This window comes from Lichenostomus cassidix, chromosome 6 (genome assembly GCF_008360975.1).
Source record: "Lichenostomus cassidix isolate B80296 chromosome 6, HeHo_3.0, whole genome shotgun sequence".
Classification (NCBI taxonomy): domain Eukaryota; kingdom Metazoa; phylum Chordata; class Aves; order Passeriformes; family Meliphagidae; genus Lichenostomus; species Lichenostomus cassidix.
In genome coordinates this window covers 30,365,365-30,384,542 of record NC_139487.1, presented here as the reverse complement: position 1 = coordinate 30,384,542, position 19,178 = coordinate 30,365,365, and the positions used below count along the sequence as shown (strand labels likewise).

Below are 19,178 nucleotides of genomic sequence, written 5' to 3'. Positions count from 1 at the left end.
TGTAACAGACCTCCAAAACACAGACAAGCTTCATCACTTCTGCCTACATGGTGAACCGCTGCTGCTCAGGCAGTTTCCTCTGGAACCTAACAGGAGCTTTTCCCATGTAAGAAATTCTTAACCAGGCCATTTGTGAATTAAAATGGCCAGCAGTAAACCTTTTATGTTCCTACTTATTATAATTGCTTCTTGCTACTAGCCCAATTGAAATCAATACAATAATAACTAATTTAATTTGTATTGAAGTAGAAGGTGCCTTTCATTCATCTGTAATGAAAAAATGGGGGGAGGGCACATATGGGGGAAAGAGTTCTTTGAACAGACAACATTTCTTTCCATTAAAATATTCTACCTCTCTTGCAACCACCAGCTTCATGACCATGCCATGAAAGCCACTGCATATTGCAGGCTCATCTGGCAGTCAATACTGGAGCCTTTGCACAAAGAAAATGCTGTCTTGAAGCTAGTATGAACTTACAGGCTGAAAGTGCCCCAGAAGCACACTCTGGAGTAGGTGACATTGTCTCCAGAGGGCCTTCAAGGACATGCTGCAGCAGGGAGCTTCAGCGCAGGAAAGGACAGTTCCTTTCCAAGTAACAAAGGTCCCTCAAATTCTCATGAGCACAATGGTCCTGACACACATTGCCATGAGAAAACAACACTTTCATTAATGTCATAAAGGCCTTCACCAAACTTAAGCTTTATCACCAAAGGATTTACATTCAAAGAGCTGAAATGCTGATGATAATCTCAGCAGAACATCAAGACAGCAACCCCCGAGGTTGCTGCAGCCAATGCAAATGTAATTAACAGTCTCCCAACACCATACACCACAGTAGCTTCTTTACCACTTTACATGATATGGAAAGCGTTCCAGTTCTGCGAGGGGAAAATTTAACCACCAGATCACCTCTAGCTGGTAGCTGCTTGTAATCAAGAAACCCTGTATTAACAGGTTTGTGGCATGAGCATCAGTAACTGGCAATATTTCTATTTCAAATAATATGCAATAGATAATCTACTTTTCTTAGGTTGGCACCAGCAGCACTCTGTCTTTCAGACTGAAATAGCATTTTTAGAGTTATTTAAAGCACACATTTTGGGGACAACCACTAACAGTTGCCAGGGAAACAGCAAGGTAAGAAAATGGATTGCTTTCATGAGGCTAATAAGTCACACTCACATATATTTCCTTTCCTTTCTACCCCCAAGGGGAAATTGTGTTCCCATATAGAGTTATGAACATGTGCTTTTAATAAACTTAAGTGTCTCAGAACTGCTGGGAAGCACCTTTAGGTTTTAAGGCATTGTCAGAGAGAAGGTGGTGAAGAGAAGGTTTGACTGAGGGCAAGCTATGAACCTGAACTGTGCTGTGACCCTGTATTGCAAAGAAAATTACAGTTTAACTTCCTTATGGAATATTTAAACTTACACCAACTGTACGAGAATGTAATGGAACAGTACCAGGAACTGAGATTTTCAATGGAGTTGGGCAGAGTTAAGTGAGTAAAAAGTAGATTTTGATTTTTGAAAACGCCCACATTTCATTAACATTTTTTTCCATTTATTTCTATTCTTGCTCATTACTGAGCATCCCAAATAAATGTGTAAACTTGTAGTATTACTGAGGAATGGAATCAGCTCGGTAAAAAACTTGGAACAGCACAGAAATGCCCAATCACCTGTTGTGTTAATATCTACATATATTTCTATATGGGAAACTGAAAACATTACATATTATTTAATTTTACTTCTTCAGTGCCTCCATAGCTTTCAGTATCAAACCCCAGGAGTTATATAGCCTATGTCCTTGTTAGCTGTCTAAATCTATTTAAGTCATTCTGAAAAATCTTTGTCTAATATGTTCTTGAATATTTCCAATACTAGAGATTGTACGGCTTTTCCAGGCAACCTATTTTCATGATTTCTGCTACAAATAGTTAATAATAAAACACTTTTTTTAAAAAGTGGAATTCAAGCTTATTTCCACTTCCTAGTTAATCACGGATGAAGAGAAGAGACTAAATTATATATAAAATTATGAACATGACAATATACAGCTTCAGGTTTCAAAATTCTGCCTAAGCACTGAGGGACAAAAAGACAAAAAGGGTAGATGTTTTAAAGTAAAATAACATTAGACTAAAGCTGACAGTAATTAGTAAATTAAAGTCTGTATGTCAAGGCTGAAAACATGTCTGAAGAAGCTCATAAGACATTGTTTCAAAATAACTGTGCTAAAATGTGCTGCTGTCCCTTGCAGGGGGCTTCTGCCCCATACGTCACTGCCAGCACAAGACAGACCATGAGTGTCCCCACATGTACCCAGGGAATGCAGCACTGGGCAGGGGCCTCTGACAGAACTGCCCATCCCAGCACATTCTGCTACACCACACGAACAAATCTTAGGCTATTGTATCATTAGTGTTCATCTCAGCATTAAAAATAAATTATGTTTTATAGTATTTGGAATCCATTTAGAACTACTCAACATTTCTCAAAAATGGAAGGATTTTTCATAAACATCAAGTCATCAGTCTGTCCCAGATTGACTTTTTCAAAACTCAAGCAATATTATTCAGGCATTTTATAAGATAGCTGAGGAAAGTAATTGCTGCCTCTACCCACACATCCCAAATATAAAAAAAAACTGCTGAGTGCATATCAAATTCCTTTATTCTTACCTTGTTGAACAAAGATCTGAAAGAAGCTTGTCCTTTCTGTCACAGACATCTTTTTCCCATCTCTTTCAATAGGACAGTGTCAACAAATCCCTGTTAGGACAGAACAAGAGCAAATATACAGCCTGGACAAAAACCTCAGACAACCATCTGCAGGCTACAGTTGAAAGGGCAGGAAGAGCAGAAGTGTCATTAAAAATCCTCAGTGGGGATGGCTTGCACATTCCTCAGGAGGAAGAAGGGAACAGTACGAGGAGTCTGCCAAAAAGGATCCACTGTGAGGCAGGATGGAAGAGCATGGTGAAGAAGGAATACAAAGCTTGAAAATACAGGCAGAGCATTTTTTATTCAGTATACAAATTCTCTTCTCAGCCCGTAATTTAACCCAACTTCCTCCAGCAATGATCTGTGAAATGACTGTGCCAGCAATTATCTGTGTAACCTAAGAGCAAAGTGTCCTCTGTCCTCCCGGAATTGCTGCAGGTACAGAGTCACTCCAATACCACCATCTCAGCGATGCACAGAGCACAGGCCTGGAGAATCAAAGCTTTGCCCTTGGGCACCGCTGGGACCCCAGGGGTCTGAAAAATTCAACCCTGGTGTTATTTTTTCAGTTTTTTTCTCAAAACAGTGATAAGAAACCCATCAAGTATTTTAATAAAAGCTATTACAGTTACAACATTAAATTCTAATCCAATAGGAACTGTTAAGATTAAGGCTGTCTGTAAGATTTGTATCTCATCTATCCAATGTAAGATTGCACAGTTACTGAGCAGTGAATATCATTCAGTCTCTGCCACAGGTTCTGTCACACAGAGCCACCAGCTCTGATCTCCTGAGAACCCAATGAGGCACCTGCCTGCTGCAGAAACAGCATGCCATGACAGGGCTGAGAGCAGAATCAGACTGCAAATAGAGAAAAGCATAAATCGTTATCCTAATTAGGGAAGTTTCTACCTTCTGAGTATTTGGAGAGAAAGGAAAGGTACCTGGAGAGAGAGAAAAAAAACCTGCAAGTCAGCAAAGCCCTAGGTGTTCCGAGAACCTTTTCTATGGCTGTCAGTCACCAAACAGGTGCCATAGGAGGTTGATTTGACTAATGTTTATTTCAATAGGATATTGCTTTAGCTGTATTTCACACCAAAAAGTTGTACATTCATTTCTGTGATGGTATCAATAAACTGATTTAAAGGATTCTCAGTAGTGTCTTCACGCTACAAGCTTCTGTCTTAATTCTTAGAACATTAATTAGCAGCTGCATACACGGGTAAGACTGAAAACAAGTTTGGAACTACTGACAGAAGGAGCAACTGTTTTGAATTATTTGCTTGGGCTTTACAGAGCAGCTTTTATCCACTGCAATCAATTGTCCACTCAATGTGATCCACGTCCACTGTGCAGTGGATGAAGTGTTTTTATTGCAATTCACTGTATTGCTCCTATGTTTGAATTTTATGGGAGTCTCAGCAGGAAGATTTGGAAGAAGAGTATTCTGCAGTCAAAACACATTGCTCTAAATACTAGTGATCCTTTAAACCATACATGCCCAATTTTCCAAATCCCTTAATCCCCTCCTCTGTACTAGGTTAGTACATGCTGTCTGACACTGTCCTGCTGTTTGCAAAAATGAGTATGGATGAATGTGAACACTAACTCCATCCGTTACCACTTCTGGGTTTAAAGATTTATACTCAAGCAACACAGTGAGAAATTCTATTATTCCACCCAGTTGAAATGGAAATAAATCATAAGTTTCAACACAAAGAAGCAGACATAATTCAGACCACTAGCCATGATGTGGGAATAAGATCTTGGAGTTAGGTTACAATCCATGAAAGATTTGTCCTACCTAATTCACAGAAGAATTCTACACGATATATTTATGCTCTATTTTAAGCGATTTGGATCAAGCCAGTAAGCCTCTGCTCTGTTTTGGTTTTAACATCACCAAAAATAAAGGCTTTGAAATCAGACTTTAGGGCACAGCAGGTTTTCAAAACTGAATTTTTATTTTTTGTGTGTGTGTGTGTGTGTAGTCAATATGTGGTTCTTTGGGGATTTTTCAGTTGTTTTGTTTTTGGTTTTTTTTAAGAAATGAAAGCCTGTACCTAAACCATTTCAATAAATACTTTTCCAACAGTTGCACCTACGTAGGTGGCCATTAATTTGGCAAGTAGGTGACGTCTATGCTTAGAACAGGCATTAATTTTCTGATAACCATAAACCAGAGGCTACTGTGAAAGTGATACTCAGGTCCTTGACAGAATACAGAACCACAAAGAAAAGAACACAGAACTAAATACAACTCAAGTCTCGCAAGTCTGAGAAAAATGTCAAAGTACGCAGAAGTCCCGCTAAGAAAATAAAAAACTGCATTATCAAGAAAATGCTGAAAATCAGCTCTGTGGAAAAGGAGGAAAAAAGGAAAGGTGTGTTTTGGGGAAGGAATAGTAAAAAACCATGAGAAGGAAGTGTGGCAAACATGTGCCATAGATCCCTTTAGGTGTCTGTGACTTGTTTGATTGTGTGCTCCACAACAAGCTCCACCCCCTCACTGCTTACACTCAGCCTCCCCTCTGCAGAGCCAGTGCCAGAGCCATTTCGGTATGGAGCTGCTGCAACCCAGCCTTTGCCACTGGCCCTGGCAGCTCCAGCACTGGCTTTGGCTTCATGGCTTTCTATTCCTACCTTCTTAGTGCATTAAACACACGCTTCAGAAAGCTTTGAGCAGCACTTTGGAGTAATAGGCACTGTTATTTAAGTCTAGTGATTTAACATCAATTTTATGTTTGATTCACCGTCCTTTCCCTAAGTTATTAATAATTGTATACCACATGGCCTCTATGTCTGTGACCTCTGAATGTCTCTGAGGCTTGTTAGGTTAGGCTGCAGGTGCATATAATGGAAATTTAGTCTTTGCTACAAAGATTGTGTCAAATCAGATGCTATGGAGTATCACATAAATACCATTCATTGAGTTCAGGTGTTTCAAAAAAACCAACCAAAACCAACACACACTAAACCTCCATAACAAAACACAAAAAAACTCCAAAAATCCAACACTACCCAAATGCAAAAATAACTGGAGTTATTTATAACAAGTGAAAAATTAAACAGTGGATGAAAACATTTCAGAGAAAATGAATCCACATGTAGGGAGTTTTGTTAGCTATTTTAAGAATTAAAAAGACACGAGTTTCTCTGCTTACAAGCAGATAACATGAAAAACAATGAATCATTTATATCACACAGCAAAGGTATTTCTAATCTTATTAGCAATGGAAATATCCTTTTGGAGATCATAACTTATTTACAAGTACAGCAGTGTGAAAATAGTAAAGATATATACAGGCAAAAATAATTTTTTTCCAGAACAGTGGGAGAAAAAAAACCACTAGAAAGCCTGTTTTGTGTTCTTGCAGCTAGAAATGTGAGAATTTATCTGTAGTGCATACAGAAGAAAAACAAAGCCAAAGAAAAACATAATACAATTATAAGGATGTTTAAAAAAAAAAAAGTAATACAGTCTATTCATCTTTCACAAATCAAACATGGAAAATAAATTCTTATTGATTTGCCTCAACTTTAAACCTTGTTAGGTATTTTTGGACAATGTCCTGTCACTTATGTTCAAGAACTGCCAGTGTCCCAGTATCCACTGTTCAGTGTGCTGAGGAGCCAGCATAGAACAAGATTTCCATATGAATTTAATAATTCAGATGCAGCCAGCCTTACATCCTGATCCACACCTCTTGTCCTTTGATCAGCCATTAAAGGTCACGGGGAAAACCCAAACCCAGGTTGCAAATACTGCGCACTAAGGGAAAACTGAGACCTCCCTAACTTCCCTGCAGGTCACTCAGCCCCAAACACCAGGGAAGGGACTGCAGACTGCTCAGGAGCTCTCTTGAAACAGCCACTGCCACTCACTTCTGTCACATAAAACAGCAGCAGCAGACGTCAAGTCTCTTAAATTATTTCACACCCAGTTAAGAGCCTGGGGATTTTGATAATGTTTTAAAGACCACTAAAGGTTCCTCATTTTTCTCTTCAGTGCCTCAGTTTTACAGATACAGAATGGGTTGAGAATATTTAAGCACTTAGCATGATGTTAGGGCTTTCAAGAAAGATATACTAATTAAAATACAGCTAACAAAGCTGTCTGAGGTCTGGCTTATAAGCAGGTCCACTTCTCAATGTGTCATAAATCTGGCCTAAAAGCACATTGGACACACAAAGCTTTGACTGCTCAGGATTTAATCAGAGAATGGACTTCTTATGGAGATACTGCTAAGTGCATCTGACACTTTAATTTCCAATTTTTCTCCCTGCATTAGCTTTAGGCTGGTTTATGTATTTGCAAAGCCCTTGCATAGCTTTAAAGAGCAAGGACAAACGTCCTGTAAAATTCAAGACAACTGGTCAAGCGTCCTCAAAATATTAACTGTTTTTTTCCATTTTGAATTTTTAGTCTGTAATGGACTTGTCTACCTTTGTTACAGCAGAAAAGCTTTGATTCAGAATTGTGTTTTAACAGGGGAAAATGCGAGGAAAACTGACCATAACTTGTACATACAGAGGGACCTAAACCAAGCATGTGAACACATTTCCATGACACCCCAATTTTAGCTGATGGCATGCCATGAAAGGCTCCTGCATAGGAAGCAATGTGAGAAGGGCTTTTTTCTGCAATGTATGTGCCACTTTTCCTGTGTACCAGGGTGGGCACAAAAGATGGAAGGGCTGTGAAAAACATTTCTAATGTTGTTTTCTTTCCTTGTCCAAAATGCCATTAAAATACAGAGTTCCCCCTCTTTTTGTCTGTATAGTTATGGGACATCACTGGAAGTCTGTTTGCATATAAAGCAAGGAACCATTGGAAAAAACAAAGCAGCATTACTATTGCGGACCTCTACATGATATGCACACAGAGGGGTCAAAATAGGATAATTAGGAATAGAATGAAACATCCCATAAAAATGTGTAACTCAATAATAATGTGCCTGGAATTTCTTTAATGGAATAGCACTTGCTAAAAGCAGTTAAGAAGTGGAACCTAAAACTGGATGCATGTATACAAAAGACCTCTTTTCCAGTGTAAGTGTTTTTAAAAACATCTGGTTTTATCAGGATTTAATATCTCGACATAAGAAATAACATTTATTGTGTGTTTAAATGCAACTTGCTGCTTAGTTAATGACAGGAAGCAGTACAATAGTCCTCCTGCCATAGAAACCAACTTCTTAGATTCAAATGCTTTTCAAGAAGACCAAATTACTAGGGAATATTGCATTTTGTAAATTTTCTCATTTTTTACATGTTTATAACATTAATTTATAAAAAACCAAACCTTTTGCTTCTTATCTTATGATAATAACAACTTCTTCTGATGCATTTTCATTTCAACAGAAAAAATGGAAAACTAAGAAATTGAGTTCTCCTACTTAAAACATTGTCAGCTAGTCTTGGAAGAAAAAATTCGCTGCTTTACTTGTATCTATAAAGCCATTCAAAAATATATTCCCCCAGAAGCAGGTAGCTAACAAGTGCAAGAGAAACACACTTTGTTATAAATAATTCTATTTGAAAATGAAAATAGTCTGCTGTTTCTACTTACAATTTTTCTCTCGTAATTTCAACTAATACACCTCCTCATTACTATGTCTTTCACTTGTAGTACTGAAGTAATTTCTCCCACTAATTCTATGACTATAATTATATTTTATCCGAAGATAATGCTAGCATAAGGAATGCAACCTCCTTTAATAACCATTTCCAATAATTACAACTGCGTGCTTTAAGAATACTGAAACACACCCTTTATTCTCACTGCAATGAATAGGACTTAAAGCTCATCAAGAAGGGCTGGTTTAAAACATACATAAAAAACCTGGAGCATGCTCCAGTTCCAAGTGTACACAGAATTGACTGGGTAAGCAGGTTAAGTAACACAGGAGTACAGCTCAGCACCAGCATCCTGAGATCCCTGGAGATGTGCTAATTCCACACTGTACCTGTGCTCCCTGAGTGCCTCAGCCCAGCAGGGGCTCCTTAAACCTCCTGACATTCCTAGCATTACCTCCTGGGAAGAATACTTGAGAGAAACAGTTAAATATTGACGAAACAGCCATAAATAGTTGCTTCTTACTACTTTTGTAGAAAAAGAGTAAAAGACATTTTTCTGAAGGACTTAGTATTTTACCTAAGAGGCCAATTTTTTCAATCCCATGTCAAGTATTAAAAACCAAATACAGAGCACAGGCTTACCAAGCCCCCCCCACCCAGAAAGTACAGGTCTTCAAAAAAAGAAATTGTTTCTGAACCTTCCACTCGAGCAACAAGAACAAAAAGAAGTTACACCATCTGCTCTCATAACATGCTTTTTCTCTTTTAAGAGAGTCAACATTAAACCTTTTTAGAGGAAATCTGTATTTAGTAGAATTGCCATCACCCCAAATATGTTCATCATTAAATGTGAGCTGTTATGATCATAAATATATCACTCCTACGACTGTAGAAGAACATTTTCACTTAAAGCAACAAAGAGCACTGGGGATCATGCTCTGAATATTCCTGTGGTCCCTTTCATTCCTGCAGTAAGAGGAGGCTGAGAGCACACTGAAAACCCTTGTTGAGTTGCAGTACAGTGACCTTCTCCACTGCCTCAATTCCTCTGCAAGGCACATACTTGGATGCATGTTAAAATGCTGAAAAATACTGATGGTTTTGGTGAAGCGTCAAAATTCAGGAGATATTCCTGTAAGATGTAGGACAAAGAACGTCTGTTCTTCTTAACTGATACAAGCATGACTCAGTTTATGGGGTTGTGGCTTGTTATCTACCTTAAAAACACATGTTATTGTTCATTAAAGGTATGTAGGTGTTAAATGGAAGGAAAAAATATCTTTGGAGCATATGAAAATGCATACAGGTACTCATAAGTCAGGAAGAGCTGGCATCTGCCTTCTAGATCCTCTCTGCTAATTTGGTTACTGAATACAGCTCAAGGAATGGCCTTCTAGTAGCATCTTCCCTCTCAGGGCAGCACCAACCAGTCTCTTTCTTAGGGGTCATTGAGAAATGAAAATCCCCAGCCATGCCTACGGACTCTGCGGTTCCTGAGGTAGTTTTTTTGTAGTCCTCTGCTGCTTCTTGTCGGTAAGCTCTCCTCAAACTTCCCACATTTCTCTGCAGGCAAGCATTTATAGTTGTGTCCCCTCTTGCTGCCACAGCCCCCAAGGACACTTTGGGTTTGGCTCCTTTGGTAGATGCTCCCATTGGCAGGCAGCTCCTGCTGTGGCACACTGCCTGTTCTGGGAGAACACCCCATCTCCACCTCTTCCCACCTACACAGACCTCAGCCACCCAGCTCAGAATCACAGAATATCCTGGGCTGGCAGGAACCTTGACAAATCATCTGGCAAAGGGCAGCCTAGGTGAGGTTACCTAGCACCCAGACAGCCTCTTTGCCTTCAGCCCATCAGTCAGCACACGCAGGACTGGCCCCACATGGATGCTGCATTCTTGTGATTAAGGTTCAACTCCACGCAAACTGCCTCTGCCCCCATGATATCCCTTAGTGTCCTTTAGAACTACTGGGTCTATTCCTATTCAGTCAGCATTTTTAAAGTTTTTTTAGTCAAATTAACATGTTCCCTAAACATTTCATTAAGCCACAAATCAAGTTCTCTTTGCTGCTTGATGTCAGCTGCTACTTCTGTTCTGTTTCCACTGAATTCCTCTGGTCCAGCACTTTGGCTTCACTTCAGGGCTGCCCACCCTTGCTCTCATTAGTTTCTGGATTGGGACACCTCCAGCTCACTGCACCATAACCATTGGTCCTTACAGCCCTATCTGTTCTCTTTCCTGAGACAGCTGCCGTGCCAGTCTTCTCGTTAGCAGCAGGTTTCTGTCTTGGTACTTTAAATTCATTCACCTCTTGTTTAGCTCCTCAGAGTAGGAGAGTCATAAAGAATCTTCTCTGTCCTTCTCAGCAGCTCACTAGATGGTTTTTGAATCCTCCAGACACCTTCCAGTTTGAATGTGTGGGGTGAGAAGTTCTGGAATGATGGTATCCCAGAATGACCTTCCCTCATCCTTTTCTCCTCTTTGCCATGTTTTTTTCCTTTGTAGCAAGAACAGAGTGCTCCAGTATGCACTGTGTTTCCATTTCCGTTCCAAATACTGGATAAGAACATTTACCCTTGAATGCAATGGGAATTGCCTGGGGGATGTCTGAGGGTTACAGTGATAGACAGACAAGGGTTGAGTGTCTGCCTACAGATAAAGGTGAAGTGGCTTCACAGCTAAGAGAGAGTTTGTCTTCTTTTGCAGAATGGCTGAAGACTTACAGTTGCAACATCCCACTCCATTGCTGGCAATCTTCCATTTCTGAAGGCTCTTCCTTATTAGATCATAAATTAATAATTAGGTCTCTCCAATTGCCTTTTCTGGATCTGCAGTTTTATTAGGACAAATAGAGATCCTCCCAGTTAGGGTCCCTGAGAACTTACATTCCCTACTATTATTCTTCAGCCTGGCCCTGAAGTATTTAGGCAGCCTTTTTGCAGATGATTACTCCATCTTTGACACTCTTCTGTTCATGAATTGCTATAAATGATGGCATTTCTATCTGGATACTGATATTTCTGGGACAATGGGCACATACTAATTCATGTATGTGAATGCACTACAAATCATACTTTTTTACCAGTTGAGAAAATGGCCTTAACTATTTGTAATTTGTCCAGTTTATTACGTGTATACTCATAAAGATAAAATTATTTACTTATTAGATTATTAAGCTGCCTCTCATGTAGAAAAATCTTCACCTATTCTTCAATGCTAAGTAAAAGGAATATATACTTTGGTTGAATACATAGGGAGTTTTGTTTTGGCTGAAACCCTTGAAATATACAGTGAATGGGTAATCCTTCTGTAATGTGTGAAAGCTACATGAAATAAACTACATGAAATTACTGAAGTGCTTTAATTTGATACCTTGTCATATCATGGCTGCAAAATCCATTTTAAGAAGCTGCTGATTACGCTCAGAAACATTACCTCCTGCGCATCAAGAAACATGACTTATGTCCCATTGACATCTTCCCACACCAATTGGCTAATTACAAGAGACACAGCAAAACTGAAGTATTTCTCTAGTATCTGCAAAAATCCCCCATTGTAATCGACATGAGAACAAGACAGTGAAAGGCATCTGACAACCTTTAGTACACCTCCTAGGCCACTGATAGGCTTTCACGCTAATAACCACTTGAACACTTTAAAACTGCTTCTGAAGACTCCCACCACTATTCATCAATCAGCTACCACTATGCAGTGATTACTGTAGCTCTATGAAGCTAATTATCTTCTCTTTGCATCTAAGATTAAACTTTCAAAACCACAATTTATTAGACTGATTATATCGGAGTGACCCTATTAATATTGCCCAAATGAACATTTGTCCCCATCAATTCCATCACAGAAAACAAATAAGCAAGCAAAGCCCAAGACTCTTTGAAGCAGACAGACATGCTCATTAACTCTCACCAATTACTGTGATTGCAGCAATTTCCTGCAGGGATGAGCAGCACAACCAGTCCTACCTTGTCACTGGTCAGGCAGGCAGCAGGTCCAGCCTTGACACTGTCAGCCAAATGCAGCACTTAGCACAAGACATGTAAATGAGCACAAAATGCTACTGAGGGCTGGAATGAGCTATTACAGCTTTTCCTTCTGGATCAAAGGCAGATTTTCCTTTGGTCAAAGTGAAAAATAAAGATGGATCCCCAAAGCACCAAAGATTAACGTGACAATTATTTCCAAGGGGAAAAGTAATACATTCGCAGGAGAACAGATCTAGAACAGCTTTACAAACACCAAGTCCAAAAACTTTTCTATATAAAGAGGTACTGGGAAGAGATTTGAATAAAATGTTCTGAGAAAACAAAGACCTGAATCAAAGAAACCTGGGTTTCAGGTACTAGGAAAAGGAAGCACAAAACCATGCTACCTGTGAGAGGATCCTTTCAGGGATCTGTAACCATCTAGTGCTATGGTTGGTTATGACAGCAATGGTTCTACGTAAATGCAGAAATCCATCAGCTGCAAATGAATGTACACACTGTGACTGGCAGAACTATATGCAGGATGAGGGCTGCAAAACATGAAGAAATTATTTCTAACAGCAATTTTATGGGATTTATTTCCAATAGTTTGTAGTAAGCACCAAATTCCAGTTTGTTTTTTATTTAGCTATAGCAAAGAAAAGACTTTTATGATGTCACCTTGGGGTCAGCATGGGGGGTAAGAGAAAAAAGATTCTCTATGGTTAACATGAAAAATTCATTTTAAATGCCTGTAAAAAAATTAGGTACCTATAACAGAGTTCAGTTCTCAGGACATTGACACTGACAGGATATCCGTGCTAAAAAACAGATGATGAAGATCACACTGATTTTTGCTAGGCTTGCTACAGCAACAACTGCCATGGCACCTATGGAGCCTGGAGAGCAGAGCACAGCCTGCCTGCAGGAAAGGCTGGCTTTACATGTAGGAACACACAGTTCTCATCATTGCTAATTTACTGCTTGTTGTTAAAACAGGATTGAAATTCAAAAGTTCTCAATCACAAAAGAACAGTGATTCTTGATCCATAATAGTTGTAAAAAAGAAAACATGCCATGTAATTTTCAGATATTATATACAAACCTCAGAGTTACAAAGCCTATAATGACGTAATCTGTGGCTGAAGGAATTAAGGATTTGCAACAGCATATCTAGATAGAGAATGGTAAAGGAGAAAGCAACAGGATTTGGAGATTCAAAAGAGGCCTGAGTCTGTGAACACAGCCCATGGTTCCAAACACTAACTTCATCCCAATCCCTCCCGAACTATGGGGACTGTCCTCCACAAGGGTATGCATTTAGGAACCCTTCTGCTTCCAGAGGGACGGAGACTTCGCCTGAAATGAAAACAGACTGAGCAAGCAGACTTTTACAATACACCTGCAGTTTACAAGATAGATTTACAGGTTAGGTTTACAAGTTACCATATCTCTACAAGGCACTTCCAAAACCAGCTGAGCATTGCTGGAGAGCAACTCAGTAGATCAACTACGTGTATTTGGAACTCTGTTACAACGATCTGTGAAAAAACTTTATTAAGAATTGACTTGAATGGACCTGTGATAAGTGCATTAAATCCCTGTTTTTACCACATATCACAACTTGACAGAGTAAGACTGTGCTGCTAAACAGGTGCCACTTTGATATTCTCTCAGTACAAACTAAAATTTTATTTTGAAGAGCAGAGGTGTATTGTGTTGTCTTCACAGGCTACTATGAAACTACACAAACACCCTCCCCCATCCCCATGACAGAGCCACAGACCTTCCTCTGAACCCTGATTCAGAACAACCACAGCCTCGTAAGGCAACACTGAGGAACAGCGAAGCAACTGCTCCAGGTGATATAAGTGCTGTGCACTGAAATCAGAACTGCAGCAATTCTGCCTGGTTGAAACAATCATATTCAACTTATTTCACCTAATTTCTCCTATGTATTATTGCTGGCTTCCAAGGCAAGTGTGGCATTACTGTTCTGTCATTTAGACCTACAGGTCCAAGGAAAAACCCTTGTGACCTTTGTGATTTGGTAGTAGTACCACAGTAGTTTCATTTCCAGCTGAAATTCTAGATTGAGACTATCCTTATTTTCATGATGAATCTTTTTTAATTTTGTTTTTCTTCTCTAGAATATTTAAAGACATAATGACAGTACCTATACATTTCTCTAAAAGTTTGGCTTGAAACATTTTGCATTCCATCTCTATTGAAATGATTGACTGTCAAAATCAAAACAACCGCAGCCCCAATCTGGTGCTGCAGCCTAATAATTCTTTCACACAGAAAATGTAATGCATCTTTTCTTATATCCAATGTGACACTCAAAATACTTTCAAGATGATTTATGTACATAATATACATCAATATGTGGAATGTCTCTTAAAATTAATTTCTTGTGACATGATATTCTGTTCTAAATATTTTAATTTGGGGGACATTTTTGTAGGTTCAGTAGAAGTCAAGACACGATTTAACATTGTTTAGCATGCAAACACTACTGCACTGATTTATCTTGAACCTCTGAGTGCATGTTGTAACTTGGGTGATTGCAGTGATTTTTCTAGGGCGCTTGGTAGCCAGCAGTTGTTGATGACTACATTTGGACAGCTCCCACCGTATTATTTTAAGATGATTCAACTGTCAATTTTTAGACTGTCACAGTGTTAAGCTTTATCGCATGTTGTTAGAGAGTCTCTTCTAGAAGAAGGTTTGGAGTTTTTTAACTGTCTTGCCATTTTGCACTGTTTTACATTTATTTCCTAGTGGAGTAATAACCCATGCTATTTTTCATGTTGTTGTGATTAAAAATACTTTAAAGTAATGTTGACTTAAAGCTCTGTCAAATTACTGAGTCCATAGCTGGTCAGAATATAGATTGGCTTTTCTAATGTGCTGTAGCTGATACTCCATTACTTGATGAAATGCAAATAGAACCGGGAAAAGAGGCAGCCAAGGCTTATTATTCCATGCTGAAATTTTTCTCAGCTCTGCAAAAATCAACAGAGACACTGATATTGATTTCACTGGAACAGTATTTTTCTCCTAGGAAAGAACTGTGATGAATATTTGGGTCTCTTGTATTCCTATTTTTCTCACTTTGTATTTCCCACTGCATAAAACCTTATCAAAGAACTCTCCATCCTTGCAGCAGTAATGAACTAGGAAAGATACTGGTTGAAGTCCATTGCTCCAATCAGAGCCTCTGTGCCCACGGCAGAGGTTGGGGACCTGACAAGGCAGGAGTGCAGGATGTGCCCCTCAGCCCCACCCTGAGCACAGCTGGATTCAGCGAGCACAGCTGGATTCAGCAAGCACAGGAAGGGCACAGACAGGGTGTGCAGCAGCACCGGGATAAAGTCATTGTGCTCTGCCTTCCGAAGGGGAATAACCTTCCTGGGGAATAGCAGAACTAAGCAGAAGCAATGAGATGCTGTCATGGGCAACAGGAGGAAAAGGCAAGGTTGTTTGGCATAAAGGAACCGTGGCAGAAGGATTTTTGCATAAATAGGAAGCACAGGAAGGAAGAAGCCTTACCAAATACCAGCATATTCCTAAAATTGCAAGATGCTGGGAAAGAAAACTCTCTAGCAGCGCCATTGGTTTAGATCAGAGAGAAGGAAGAAGTCTGCAGGTTTCCGTGGCTTGCACTCTTGTTCTGAGAGTCCCCTTGCTGGCCAAAGTTTGCACAGGCACACAAGGGATAACTTCCTTAGAATTTGAAATGCTGCACTGTATTAAAGACATGATACAACTTGTCAAATCCTTTGGAATGCTGCCAAAGTCAGGGCAAGTAATGCCTTTTTATTAAGTATCTCCTAATACAAGGACAATCACAGCGCATGGAAAAAATAAGTCACTGTCAGAAGTCAATTCTAAGTACACCATGAAAATGTATTATTTTTAAATAATTATTAATATTTGAGGTTGGCCTTAGAGTCTGACAGAAGATAATGTTGGGCAAACCACTAAAATTCAGACCTCTAAAGACACAAATCATTTTGTTTTCTTTTCTCCCACGTCATTTTTCTGTACTGTGGAAATCTCTCTCTCTCTCTCTAATTGGAGCATTTGTAACTAATATATGATTCTCCAGGTCAAATATTTCCAAAACAAATGCATTACATACTTAAATCTATATTATAAAATCGAAACAAAAGTTCCTTGACTTCAAAAGGAGCTGAAAATGCAAACTTGCAGTTCCCTTTATTTCAAGAAATGGGTCTGCTTTTCTGTCTTACCTGCGATTTAGAAGCTCAGATTCAGGTACTGATAAGGCATAATTTGACACACTAGAGATTTCTTCTGTGAATATGAAGCCTGAAGTCCCAAATAAAACTGCTGCCTTGATTCACAATAACATAGGCTAATTTGCCAAGAGATACACTACAGCTATTCTTCTGTTCTGGTAAAATCAGAAGTATGTAACTTTTAGCAAAGTTGGAAAATACACTGGCACAAAAACAGTTCTTGCTACAGGCAAAAATAATTTTACTTTTGGCAGGTTTACAGCAAAGCAAGTCAGTTACATTTTCACCTCAGGTGGTTTGTGGTATCAAAAAGGCAGCTCTTGCAGATGGAAAACTGTCATTACATGAGGACAAGCTGTTTGCTGGGGGAAATGGAAATATTTTGCTCTCTGTCAAACCTGTGAATATTGGAGAGAAAATCTGTTTTCATATAGGAATACTCAACCCAAAAGCTGATAGTTTAATGGAGTTCTATTCGACTGGCAGTGGCTCACCAGACTGGTGACTGGCCAGCTCGTGCTTCAGTTCCTACACCAAGTTACCCTAAAATTTCAGCGAGGAGTTGCATATACACAAGAACAGTTGTGTGGGCTGAGAGATTCTTCCAGACTGCCTCAAACAGATCTGGTGAGCCCAGTCAGGCAGGTGTCTCTAGAAATGATGAGTCACCGAGTCAAAGACCTCACACAGTATCTCCTGCAGGAAATGCACCACTTGTCCACTCGGGATACTCAGAAGGACTTTATTCCTGCTGCAAACTGTCCATCATTAATGCCCACTGACGTGGAAAGAACTCTAAAGAGGGCATATGAACAGGTGGAGAGCTGCTAGAGAAGGTGGTGCAGCTCATCAGCTTCCCCAGGCTTTCCATGGGGATGCAAAGTCAAGGTTTGGCAGTACTGTTTGCTACCACTGCACGTTACCTATGTGCTCATTCAGCTGGAATTCTGCTGTAGGTGGAAAGCACCAAATAGAAAGCCTTCCAAGGTGGATCTGAGAGCATCTTGGAAAGGACTCACTAATACTACCTTTAATAGGGCCGAGTCATCAGATTCAAGATTTACACAGATAAAGGTTACAAAGCCCAGAGTTGTAGCACTGTTACATAAATCAGACAATTTGTCATGGGAAATTGATCCAACAAGGAAATCTTTATCTTCTTAGCAGAAATCCAGACTTAAAGCTACATCAAATGCAAGACACGTAGCCATGAAATATTTTCAAGCAAAAGGGTTATCTTTACATTTGGCTGATCCAGTATTTATGGTTTTTTTTTTTCAAAATTTGTGTGTGCCTACCCTATCAATGCAGTCTTACTCTTTGCTCCAAGACTCTGGTTTTATTGTGCACACTCCCCACAGTCCCTTGTGTGACAAAACTCATGGGGCAGTTTATGTGGGGATGGTGGGAATAAGCCTCTGTGCCTGCCATGCCAACCAACTCTCCAGCACTATCCAAATAATTCCTCCATTTCTGTATGTCCACATATATCTTCCTGCACCAGCAAGTGAAACATGTTGACAAAGCTACCAGACCACTTTGCTGATGCACAGCAGCACACTCATTATTGTACATGATAGGCAAGAGCATCAAAAAGCAAATTAAATTGACCTTCCACAAGGCACTAATGCCGGCCCACAGGATGTCACAGCAAGCCCAGACAAGACCAGTGCACTCCCCTCTCTACCTGTCTGGAGCAAGGCCAGCAGCACTGTGGCTTCTCTGGGCCACCACATATTGCCTGACTATTCCAGCTGAGATTTGTAAATCTCCAAGACTGTTTCTTCAGGCACTCACTGCACAGAGGAAATGTGCTTCCACAGTGCCCTGCTGCACCAGATGGGTGTAGTACCCTTTAGGGGAGAGGTGGGTAAAGCAGTCTGACATCTACCACAGCTGCTTCATCTGCCTCTGCCTGGCACAGCAGAGTACAGGAAACAGTTGCCTCTGATGAGTTCTCTCCTAAAGACACTCACCATGGGAAGCAAGACAAAATTCAGGCATTTTGGCCAGGTTTTGGTCATCCTTGCTGCAGAAATGAGCACAAAAACACACATGTGCAACTCAGAGCACTGCACTGCAGAGGCAGAGCCACCTCTGTTACCATCAGTCTCCCCCAGGTGCTGAGTGCATCTCAAATAACAACCAGCAGCCCCACAGCTCACACAGCACCCACTGCCTGCCCAGCATACACCTGCAGTAGGTGCACAAACCTCACTGCACACACCACTCAGGAAGCTGTCCAGTTATTTCCCTTCATGCACACACAGCCCTTCCAGCATCAGAGAAATACTCAAAGCACAAGAAAAATCACAAAGATGATGAATGGGAAGGTCTAGCCCTTATTGATAAGTATCAATGTATTTCACAGAAAAAAATTTAATGACAGAAATTTGATTAAGGAAATTTGATAATGAAGGAGACAAGGCAATACAAAGGAAAAACAGAAAGCAAAAACTGAGTGGATTGTGATGGTTAAGAGAGTTTAGAATTTAAAATCAAATATCCAGGGAATGAGGAATATAAACCCCATATAAATCCACAGGCCTTGATGAGAAGAATTTCACTTTGGCTTTATTTTACTCACAAGCCATGCCAGATGGAGTGACTGATCATAACAC

At 39.9% G+C, this 19,178-nt stretch overlaps 1 long non-coding RNA gene across 6 annotated transcripts in view; it reads right to left on the bottom strand.

The window, feature by feature from the left end:
- LOC146435577 (uncharacterized) overlaps nucleotides 1-19,178 on the bottom strand; it is a 358,567-nt gene that overhangs the window by 99,588 nt on the left and 239,801 nt on the right. The window contains exon 1 of one of the 6 annotated variants that reach the window (XR_014853018.1): nucleotides 2,685-3,093. The exons of the other annotated variants lie outside the window; for them this stretch is intronic. This is a non-coding gene — a long non-coding RNA (uncharacterized LOC146435577). Of the gene's footprint in view, nucleotides 1-2,684; nucleotides 3,094-19,178 lie in introns of those variants that run through there. 6 annotated transcript variants of the gene reach the window in all.